The sequence below is a fragment of the Triticum aestivum genome, chromosome 7B, assembly GCF_018294505.1.
Source record: "Triticum aestivum cultivar Chinese Spring chromosome 7B, IWGSC CS RefSeq v2.1, whole genome shotgun sequence".
Classification (NCBI taxonomy): domain Eukaryota; kingdom Viridiplantae; phylum Streptophyta; class Magnoliopsida; order Poales; family Poaceae; genus Triticum; species Triticum aestivum.
The window spans coordinates 581857842-581868073 of record NC_057813.1 but is presented as its reverse complement, the minus strand read 5'-3'; the positions used below and the strand labels follow the sequence as shown (position 1 = coordinate 581868073).

Below are 10232 nucleotides of genomic sequence, written 5' to 3'. Positions count from 1 at the left end.
TCATAAGGCGATAATTTTGGGTGATCAGAATGTTCAGACCGTTGAAAATTGCACATGTAAGAGGAAAAGTTGAACCATGAAACAACTTTAATTTTAAAAAGACTTCAGAGACTCAATATTTGGACCCATATTTCTTCTTTCCCAAACGGAGTCATCAGCTCATCAGTCAAAAGTTAGGCAGACAAGCTCAAGGGCAAATCCTGTCTGAACTTTCAGTTAAAGTGACTGTAACCACCTAGACTATGCATGCACAAAAAAAAGAAAAAATTCCGTCTCCGGGACTTGAACCCAGGTCTCTCGGGTGAGAGCCGAGTATCCTAACCACCTAGACTACGACGGATTGCTGATTTTCACTTAACAGTTACTTTAATTATCATTCTATAATCGGCAGTGTCAGAGGCGCATCACAAGTCTCTGCGGCAGACAAATAGTCCATCCAGCTCCTGGGCATGGAGGCACGTCACAGATCAATTTCAGTACCACGATCGCATGTGCATGCATACTAATATGATTTTCCCTTCTTAAACATAGACCGACAAGTGCTTCAAGCTTGCATGTATGCGTACTGATGCCTTTTTCCTCTCAGATTAAAAGTTTCATCGCAGGGCATGGCAACTCTGTATTGCTGCAAGTTCAAACCGGATCAGACGAAAACGTTGGACCACAATCATCATGCCGTCTAGGGATTCCTGAGTCCTGCGCTTGGGTAGACACTCGAAAGGGATAAGAACAGTATAGCTATTTCGCGGATATTGCGGTTGTAGGATATTTGTTTCATGTCATTGTAGGATTACATGATCGCACGGTATCATTCAAAGATACCTACTGAACTACCAGCCTTCGGTGGCTTATTAGCAAAAGAGCCCGTGCGTTGCAACGGGAGAGAAAACATAACACACACTTTTAACCCAACAACCATCACTCAAGACCACAATAGGTCCATTTCCTTTATTTTTGCGAGGCATCATATTTGTGTGGCCGCGTATCCTTGTTCTTACCCTCGCCGGCGATGTCCTCGGTGTTTACACAAAACAAAAAAAAACGTGTTTGAATATGTTTAATCCTAAGGTGTCTCTCTCTCCTCCCTCTCCCTCCCTCCCTCCCTCCCTCCCTCTCTCTCTCTCGCTTTCTCTCACTCTCGCGATGAGAAATCTGTTGTTTTTCCCTGCGACATTTTTCAGAGGTATGCATGTGTAGTTATCGATGTTTTCTTTTCTCTATATTGTTACAGTGGGGTGTTTATTTGCAATCCGGGTCGCCGCCGGTATGAAAGGAAAACGGATCTTACGCTATAAATTATAAGTTTGCTCCCAAAACGATATTTTAAAATATTTAACAGGTAAAATTCACATCATATTTAGACTCCACATATTTTTCTAATAAAATTTCATATATAATATGTTAAAATCGAAGTTACGGTTTAAAAGATACGGATAATTTAGAAAATCATTTGTTTGACTTAAATATATTCCAAAACAATATTAAAAATACTTAACAGGTGAAAATAATCTCATATTCATATTCTACAAATTTTTCTAATCAAATTTCATATATAACATGTTCAAATCGGAGTTACGGTTTAAAAGATATGGATGATTTAAGAAAACACTGTTTGACTTAAATAAGATCCGCGGATGAATTACCTAAAAAATTAGGGGGTTTTCGAAAAATGTAAAATAACGGTTTGGGTGTGACTTAAATCCGGACTGCGGGTTGATTTCAACAAAACACAGGGACTTTTATGTAAAATATGAAAAAAAACGATTCGTTTTAACTTAAAACAGGACTGCGGGTTGAATTCTCTGAAATAGAGGGACTTTTCTGAAAAATGCCATGACGGACGAAAGAAACCCAATTTGCTTTATTATTAGGTAAAGATATAAAGGCATAACAGCTCTCCACCGAGGGTGGAGATCATGGGAAGCATGTGGCCGTAATGTACATTTTGAATAAGGTCAAACTTGTCTGATCAATTTGAACTCTGTACAAAATTGAATGACTATTATAACATTAATGTTCCTACTATTAGTTGGCAACACAACTCATGAGCATTCATCTCATGATAAAATATATGAATTCTAGTTCTACCAACCTTCACTTGAACAATTAATGTTTTTGACGGTGATGACCAATTAATGTTTCACCCTTTATATATGCGACTCTACCTTCACATGAATAGATAGCAAGCTCAGTTTTACCTGTTGGCAACACTACGTTAGCATATCAAATAGGTGAAAGTCACGCACAATGACAAGAAAAGAACGAGAAAACAAGAAAGATATATAAGAAACTATGGGAACAGGAGACATCAGGAAATTTTGAAGAATAAGAGATAAGTTAGGGATAGGGAGCAACTTTCATTGTTTATTAACAACAGAACAAGACGGACTAAGTGAAGATCCAAAGTCTAAAAATGACCACAAGTTCAGATCTGACGGCCAGAAATGCTAATGGCCTGAGAGGGCATGAAAAGTGCTCAGTTATAATGTATCTAAATGCTACCACCCAAAGTGGGGTGCGGAGAGGTCGCATCGCGTTTTTCGGGACGATAATGAATCGGTCACATAGGAAAGGAACGCTGCTATACACACGACAAGGATGGACGATTTACACACGATGCTACCCATCAAGACGTCCATTTACACAAGATGTACTGTATCAAGCCGTTCAATCAGCCATCGTGCATGGTTCGGCCGGGCAGTGTCGTTCGCCCAGTAGTTTCGTAGGAAAGTGTCAAGGCCCAATAGACCATGGATTTTGTCACAAGAGTAGCGGACAGCCCGTGCATCATGATATTCCCCCAAGGCGCTCTAAAAAAGCACGGACGAATTAAGCGAAGATCCAACACTTACAAACGACCACAAGTTCAGATCCAATGGCTAGAAATGCTAATGGCCTGAGAGGACGGGAAAAGTGCTCAGTTATAATGTATCTAAATTTTGACAAGAGCATCACATTGCAGACATCTCAAGTTCTCGAGATTCCTAGCAACTTTTATTTATTTTTGTTTATTTGATGAATCTTGCATTAGAAGGTGAAAAACAAAATTCTAAAGATCACCGAGAAGACATAATAAGTTTCACAGCTGGATCGACATTCCCTATGGCTCTGAGTATGATTGGGCATGATTGGGTTTTCATCTCGAAGAAGGTTGCCCTACCATGTTCAAGTCTTGTTTTGTAATGAAATTATAGTACTAGCATGAAATTATTATTTTGTGGTTCACCATCTTCGTAACGAATTTATATCTGTGCGTGGTGAATTTTTGGTGTACTGTCCGAGACCCTATTATCGTACACAAGGATTGAGTCTAATCAGTGTCAGACACCTTTGAATTCATTTACACGTTCCCTCCCTCCAGTCCAAAGGCGGATGAGGCCGTCGTGGCTCGGCCGAAGAGGAGAGAGCTAGGACTGCAAATCTATCTATTGTGTGATAGGCGGAAAGCGTCTTACCCTCGTATGAGGGGGCGCCGTGCATGTTTAGGCAGGGGCACACATCCCTGATGACAACGCATACAAGTTGTTGAGATTACATTCTTGGAGGAGAAGGGATAAGAGAGAATAAGAGGAGTTCGGTTTATAGGAGATAAGCTATCTAACCTGCCGAAGCACTTAAACATCTATCCCTATGTCACGTTACAGTTTATAGGAGATAATCTATCTAACCTGCCGAAGCACTTAAGCACCTATCCCTATGGCACGTTACAATGCTACGTTTAACACCCTCCCTTATCACAACTTCATCAAGTTGAGATTATGCTTGAAGTCTTCAAAATTCCGTGTGGGCAAAACCTTGGTCAATCCATCTGCAACTTGATCTCTAGAATGCATAGAACGAATATCAAGTTGCTTATTAGCAACCCTTTCTCTGACAAAGTGGAAATCTATCTCTATGTGTTTTGTTCTGGCATGAAACACAGGATTAGCAGATAGATAGGTGACACCAAGATTATCACACCACAAACATGCAGCTTGAGTATTTCTCACACCAAGTTCCTTAAGAATGGATTGAACCCACATAATTTCTGGTGTTGCATTTGCCAATGCTTTGTATTCTGCCTCTGTACTGGATCTATACACAGTTGCCTATTTCCTTGCACTCCATGATATCAAGTTAGGACCAAAAAATGCTGCAAACCCACCAGCGGAGCGCACATCATCTAGGCTGGCTGCCCAATCAAAATCACAGAAGGCACTAACCAAAGTAGATGGTGACTTGCTGAAATTAACCAATGCTCAAAGTACTTTTGACATATCTAACTATACGTTTGGCAGCAGTCTAATGAACAGTAGTGGGTGCATGAAGAAACTGGCATACTTTATTGACAGCAAAAGAAATATCAGGTCTTGTCAAGGTTAAGTATTGTAATGCACCTACCAAGCTTCTGTATTTAATATTGTCTTCTTTGCTTAGGGGTGTACCTTCTGTAAGAGACAGTTTCTCAGAACTTGACAAAGGAGTGGGTGAGGGTTTACAACCTTGCAAGCCAGCCTTTTTTACCAAATCAGTGGCATATTTTTCTTGGGAGAGATGAAGTCCATCATCATGTTTCTTCACTTCAATCCCTAGGAAATAATGAAGATCTCCAAGATCCTTAAGAGCAAAATCTGTACTCAAATCCTTTAACAATCCAGCTATTGCTTCATCAGATGAACTTGTAACAATAATATCATCAACATAAATGAGAACAAATATGGATGTGTTCAATTTATTGTAGATGAACAATGAGGTGTCAGACTTGAAAGGAACAAAACCAAGCGTTTGCATCTTATGGAAGAGACGTGAGTACCATGCCCTTGGTGCTTGCTTTAACCCATAAAGTGCTTTGTCAAGTTTGCATACAAATGAGGGTGCATTTTCATTCTCAAACCCAGGAGGTTGTTTCATGTATACCTCCTCTTCCAGAACGCAATGCAGAAACGCATTCTGTACATCTAGTTGTTTGAGACTCTATCCCCTGGAAACAACAATGGACAAAACGAGACGTATGGTTGCAGCTTTAACAACGGGACTAAAGGTATCCTCATAGTCTATTCCATACCGTTGCTTGAAACCCTTGGCACCAAGTCTTGCCTTGTACCAGTCAATGGTTCCATCAGATTTCCTTTTTATTCTAAAGACCCATTTGCAATCAATAAGATTTTTACCTTGTTGTCGGGGAACTAGATGCCACGTGTTATTTTTCTCTAGTGCCAAATATTCCATTTTTCAGCACATAGTGCTTCCTCAAGGGTGCTTGGCTCACCTGGTTCACCTGTAGAACAAACTAGGCCATATTTTGTTATATGCTTATAGTCAACAGGTTGGATCACACCTTGTTGTAGTCGTGTTCTTCGTTGTGACGGTGCAGCAGGATCAGTTGGCACAGAAGATCTCGGGGCAGGAACAGGAGTTCTGGGCGTTGCAGCATCCGAGGCAGATTCGCCTCGTGCGTCTCCTAGATCTTCTGTGGCTACATCCCATGACCCAGGCGCTGCAGAGGCTATAGAAGATCCCGGCCTCCCGACCGGCTCATCATGGGCGCATGATTGTGCGGGCCCGCGCGGATCAGCATCTGGTCCAGCGCCCGTCAGCCGTGGTTCAGCGCGCCACTTGTAGCAGCGCGACTCGTCGGGGAAGCGCATGCCGCTTGAGCCACTCGGGGGCTGCCAGGTGTGAGGCAACGAGTGGGACAGAGCGGGCACGGGGCCACCTCTAGCGGGCACTGGGCCACCTCCAGCTGCGGTCGGTTGCATGGCGCGCGAGGAGTCGCTGGTTGCGCGGGCGTGCCGAGCAGCTGTCGGCTCTGACGCGTCAGCCCGCACTGATCCCGAGGCAGATTGCCTGCGCCGCTGCTCCTGCAGCGATCCCGAGGCGGATCTGGCGGATTCCAAGGCAGATTTGCCCCCCACACCAGGACACATGAAATATGGCACTTGGGAATTGATTTGTGCATCATTTTCTTCTCTGTTTTCACTTTTGTTTTCTCCTGCAACATCACAAAGCTCATGGGTATGATTAAGAGGGTTAGTCATCATCAGACCGGCACAATTATTTTCTCCCCCGTGATCAAGGCCGGATAGATGAGATGGCAAAAGAAGTATTTCTTGACGAAGTCTAGCACCGGCATTAGGATGAAGATCAACAAAAGGAAATTTTGTTTCATCGAAGATCACATCACGAGAAATATAGACACGACCATTGGAGATGTCAAGGCACTTAACACCTTTATGAAGTGCACTATACCCAAGAAAAGCACATTGCTTTGAGCGGAACATGAGTTTGTGATTGTTGTATGGTCGAAGATTAGGCCAACATGCGCACCCAAACACACGAAGTGATTTGTACTCGGGTTTGATGTGAAGTAACCTTTCTACTGGAGTTTCATTATTGATGACACGACTAGGAAGCATGTTGATAATGTGGACAACCATGAGAAAAGCCTCGTCCCAAAATTTAAGAGGCATAGAGGTGTCGGCTAAGAGAGCTAGTCCTACCTCCACAATGTGTCTGTGCTTGCGTTCTGCCGAACCGTTTTGTTGGTGAGTGTGGGGACATGACACTTAATGAGAGATGCCAAGGTTTTGGAAGAAAGAGATTGGACAGCAATGATCTTGCTGTCAAACTTGCGCTCAACAAGAGCTTGAAAGTTTTGGAAAATTTGAAAGACGTCGGATCTTTTCTTAAGGAGATAGATCCAAGAGTATTTGCTGTAGTCATCAATAAAACTCACGTAATATGTGTGTCTACCAACGGAGCTAGGGGCATGACCCCAAACATCGGAAAAAGTTAATTGCAAAGGTTTTGTAGACACACTAGTTGATATTGGATATGGAAACTGATGACTCTTAGCACGCTGACATGAATCACAAACTGTTTCAACATTGCGCTCACCAACAAACGGGCGCTTATTTTTCCTAAGCAATCTTTCAACTAAAGAAAAAGAGGCATGTCCTAATCGATCATGCCATCGTGTTTAGACGAAAGTTTGGCAACATCGTAGGCATGTTTATTGAATCTTCAACGCTCCAGAATGAACGAGTAGAGTCCTCGAATGCATCTACCTGGATAAAGCACAGAAAAAAGGATGAAACTCGAGGAAGACATGATTGTCAATGGAAATTCTATGAACGGAAAGAAGATTCATACTAGCACTAGGGACATGCAAAAAAAATCTAAGATGAAGTTTGCGATGGGGAGTTTTAATAATTGTATGACCAACGTGATGAATCCTCATACCTGCACCACTAGCAGTGTGGATTTGGTCCTTGCCGTGGTATTTCTCCCGCATGGTCACCTTCTCAAGTTCACTGGTGATGTGTTCGGTGGCACCACGGTCGACGTACCAGTTGGTGCCGACGCCATAGGAGACATCCGCAACAGCAGACACCTTGTCCTCATCCTGGGAGGAGTCATCATCATCATCGTAGCGATACCGGCAGTCCCGGGTGCTGTGCCTGAGCTTACCGCAGATCTGGCAGCGCGGCGCATCAGGGCGCGCTCTGTTGGAGCCGCGGCCACCACCGCCGCCGCGTCCCTTGGAGTTGGTGGAGGGGAGCGGCCGGCGCGAGGAGTGGTGTTGTTGGAGGAGTTGCCACCGCCGCCCGATCTGGTCTTGCCGCGTGGAGGTCCACTGCGGCGGCCGCCGCGGCCACGAGAGGCGGCGTTCACCGATGACTTGAAGCCGCCCGAACCCTGGTATGCCATGCGCTGATCAAAGTTGCTTAGCACGGTGAACAACTCATCCAGGGTGACAGGGGAGGTGCGGGCGTCGAGGGCCGACACCAGAGGCTGGTATTCCATGTCCAGCGCGTGGATGATGTAGGAGACGATCTCGTCGTCTTGCAGCTGCTTGCCGGCCGCGACGAGTTCATCAGCGAGGCCGCGCATGTGGGCGAAGAAGGTGGCGACCGGCTGAGTTCCCTTCTGCGCATGAAGCAAAGCCGTACGGATGTTGTTGACGCGGTTGAGCGACTGCGAGGAGAACATGGCCGCCAGGGTTGTCCAGAGCGCATGCGTCGTGGTGATCGCGGTCACCTGCACCAACACCCCTTTGGAGAGATTGTTGAGCAGGTACCCCGAGCACTTGTTGATCGTCCCGGACCCAAATTGGGTGGAGAGGGTCGGGCTCGGTGGAGTCCTTGCCGTCCTTGTCCTTGCCAGGAAGGAAGCAGGCTAGCTCCGGCGTGCTGTCGTTGGCATAGCCGAAGACGCCAGCTCCCCTTAGCTGCGGCGTGATCTGGACGCGCCACAGTACGTAGTTCATACGGGTGAGCTTCTCCGTGACCTGGCTATTGAGGCCAATCGGGGAGGAGCCGGAGGAATACATGCTAGGCACTAATGGAGATTGGAAACTAGATGTATTGGAAGAGGGATGCTCTGATTACCATGTGCGATAGGCGGAAAGCGTCTTACCCTCGTATGAGGGGGCGCCGTGCATGTTTATAGGCAGGGGCGCACATCCCCGATGACAGCGCATACAAGTTGTTGAGATTACATTCTTGGAGGAGAAGGGATAAGAGAGAATAAGAGGAGTTCGGTTTACAGGAGATAAGCTATCTAACCTGCCGAAGCACTTAAACATCTATCCCTATGTCACGTTACAATGCTATGTTTAACATCTATTACTATCACATTGTCAACATACTTGAAGGTCTAAAACCCTGTCAATAACCCGCGGCCCTTCAGATTGTTTTTCACAAGTGACATGCAAATAACTTCAAAGGGGCTGAATAATATCTAGTTTTTCCCTGGCGGGTATTTTTCCATAGTAAGCAGTATTATTTTTAGTGTCAGGTAAAACACCACACTCCGCTGATCAGATCGTCATCCCTGATTTCCTTCTTTAATAGAGTGTTTCCCCCGATTTCATATATCAGAAACCATAGCAATAGAGAAGAGCCTAGCCTGAAGGAAAAGAAAAACACAAACAAGTAGGGAATGAGGCTGCAACTTCGTCAGCTAAACCATGGAATTAACAACATCCAGGCAAAAAAACTGGCCCCTCAGTAAGCACAGAAGCACTGGCTACAACCTAAAAAATCAAGTTTAGATCACCATTTTCATAAGGATCAGCAGCACCCAGCCTCTATTTGACTGAATCTGCAGCTTCAGATAACACTACAGTGTTGCAAATGTTTCTAATGCTATAAACCAACTCTTCAGGTTCTCACCAGTGAGAGTCTTCTGAACCTAAAATCATTCCACCCCGTATTAATAACTTCAGCAATAGTGATTCCAGTTTCAGAACAAATTTTCTACAGGGCAATAAATCTGGAAGATAGAACTTGACCACCATGCCGACTACTCTCCCAGAATCTAGTTCCCCGCCCATCTCCAACCACTCTAGAACAGAAGTGATAAAAGAGGTCTCTCACTTTTAAAAGCCCTTGCCAAAAAATGAGAATCTCCAGGCTTCGCCTGCACCCAAGAGATAGGTTTCAGAAGCCAAGTGTTTCTTTCTCAGTAAATTTTGCCATAAGCCATCCTCAGATTCCAACTTCCAAAGCCATTTTGCAAGTAAAGCCACTTTCATACAAGTGTCAGGAATACTGCACCTTCCGCGGCATGCATAGTCATAGATAAAATGAGGCCACGACTAACTAATTTGCTGTCTATTTCAGCTCTTTATATACATGCATGGTGGAATTTGCAGGTATTTGCACTCTGCTGGCGGTGGCCGTTACATTTCTATGAGATTCAGCTTTTGCTAAGACACACAATCTTCACTTAGAGAGCACATGCTTCCTCTCATCTTTGAGATTTATGTACAGTAGGTCAAGGGATTGCTCTACACAAGAACTTCAACTATACAAATCTCCTGCCTAAAGCTCCCAGCAGTCTGTGCCACAAAAGCCATACTTCTTTGCAAGATGTGGCAGAAGAACCAACTTGTTCACTGCAATGTCAATAAAACATTAAGCATTTACAAACTGGTAAGAATGCTATCAGTGGTAAGAAGAGACTAGGAAAAAAAAATAGCAGTATGCGGCGTTTGCTTATCGACCAAAGAAAGCTTGGGTTGGCATGATCGAGCTAAGTCCCGTGGCGCCAGCCGCGGCCCAGCAGCGCGCCTCATCCTTGATGGTACGAACCAGATCAGCCAAGCAGGGCGTGAGGCCATCGAAGATAGCAGCGGCTTGATGCTTCCATACATGCAATGAGAATGGCAATAGAACCTAGGCCCTTGCGAAGGGAGGCCGGTCAATTATCCATCGCCGGAGAGAACCAGGCAAATGAACATGTCGCGC

General features: G+C 44.7%; 1 non-coding gene across 1 annotated transcript; it reads right to left on the bottom strand.

Annotated features, from left to right (window-relative positions):
* Positions 1-267: 267 nt before the first annotated feature.
* TRNAE-CUC (transfer RNA glutamic acid (anticodon CUC)) lies at positions 268-340 on the bottom strand. The gene has a single exon. It is a non-coding gene; the product is annotated as a tRNA-Glu (tRNA).
* Between the last annotated feature and the right edge of the window lie 9892 nt (positions 341-10232).